The 1721-nt window shown below is 38.3% G+C and overlaps 1 non-coding gene across 1 annotated transcript; it reads left to right on the top strand.

Moving 5' to 3' along the window:
* Positions 1-411: 411 nt before the first annotated feature.
* On the top strand, positions 412-518 carry LOC114905452. The gene has a single exon (XR_003796276.1). It is a non-coding gene; the product is annotated as a U6 spliceosomal RNA (small nuclear RNA).
* The last annotated feature ends 1203 nt before the right edge of the window (positions 519-1721 follow it).

Here is a 1721-nt window from a genome sequence, read left to right as displayed (position 1 = left end):
ATTAAAACTTTTCCAAAAATTCTGATTGATTGAAAATGTAAAGTTCTAATTCCATCTTAACATTATTATCAGTGAATTATTTCTTATCCCCACCATTCTATCTTCAGCCAAAAGACACTCCTCACCCCAGCTATTCTACTTGACCCTACATAGTCATTGAAAATATAGAATATAGAAACCTGGATGCTTCTCTTGTAGGACTGGGAGTATCCTCAGCTTACCCAAAGCTTGAGTGTCTTGGGGCAACTTGAAAGGCATCAGACAGCCTAAATGCCTGGGCCACAAATGGGTCCCCAAATGAGAGTAAGGACAAGATGTTACTCCAACCAAATACCCTGATAAGTGTTTGTCCTTAACATATGGAGCATTTTTTAAAAGAAAACAAGAGGAGAGAAGAGAAGAGGAAAGGGAGTGCTCTCTTTGGCAGCACATATACTAAAATTTGAACAATACAGAGAAGATTAGCATGGCCCCTGTGCAAGGATGACACGCAAATTTGTGAAGTGTTCCATATTTTTGAGGTATCACCTCACACCAGTCAGAATGGGCATCATCAGAAAATCTACAAACAACAAATGCTGGAGAAGGTGTGGAGAAAAGGGAACCCTCTTGCACTGTTGGTGGGAATGTAAATTGATACAGCCACTATGGAGAATAGTATAGAGGTTCCTTAAAAAACTAAAAATTACCATATGATCCAGCAATTCCACTACTGGGCATATACCCAGAGAAAACCATAATTCAAAAAGACACATGCACCCCAATGTTCATTGCAGCACTATTTACAATAGCCAGGTCATGGAAGCAACCTAAATGCCCATCGACAGATGAATGGATAAAGAAGTTGTGGTACATATATACAATGGAATATTACTTGGCCATAAAAAGGAACGAAATTGGGTCATTTGTAGAGACGTGGATGGATCTAGAGACTGTCATACAGAGTGAAGTAAGTCAGAAAGAGAAAAACAAATATCGTATATTAACGCATGTATGTGGAACCTAGAAAAATGGTACAGAAGAACTGGTTTGCAGGACAGAAATTGAGACACAGATGTAGAGAACAAATGTATGGACACCAAGGGGGGAAAGCTGCAGGGGGCTGGGGGGGTGGTATGATGAATTGGGCGATTGGGATTGACATGTATACACTGCTGTGGATGAAATGGATGACTAATAAGAACCTGCTGTATAAAAAAATAAATAAAATTAAATTAAAGAGGAAAAAAAAAAGAGGAGAGGAAAGTGGAGGGGAGCCAAGAGAAAAGAAGGGAAGAGAGGAGAGGAGGGAATAGGAGACATAAAGTTATAAAGTGAACCGCTGTCCCGATATGGACACATTTTTAGCAGCCATCCAGCAGAAAGGACATATTTTGGTCATTGCTAATCCTTAAAAATATCAGGCTCAGCTCCTCTGTGACTTAGAGCAAAGTTTGTATGCCTAGAAACTAATCCTTTTCCACTTTAACTTCTTTTGTGAGCTTACCAAGCAATTATTCCATAATTTACCCAGCAAAATAATTCTATAGCCCACCAAGAAGAGACTAAGAAGGAAACAAATAATGTGTGTGTGTAAAGAAACTACATGTAAAATATACATCCTATCCTTTTTTAAATTTTCTGGGTAAAATTTATGAACAGCTGGTATCTCTGAGGATAAACGATTTTGTGTTTGTAATATAAATATTCATTGATCTGGATGGGTATTTTCGGTGACCATA

The sequence above is a fragment of the Monodon monoceros genome, unplaced genomic scaffold (genome assembly GCF_005190385.1).
Source record: "Monodon monoceros isolate NGI ecotype Baffin Bay Population unplaced genomic scaffold, NGI_Narwhal_1 Super_Scaffold_21, whole genome shotgun sequence".
NCBI classification, from domain to species: domain Eukaryota; kingdom Metazoa; phylum Chordata; class Mammalia; order Artiodactyla; family Monodontidae; genus Monodon; species Monodon monoceros.
Note: the sequence above shows the minus strand (reverse complement) of the source record. Positions and strands in the feature narration are given on the sequence as shown.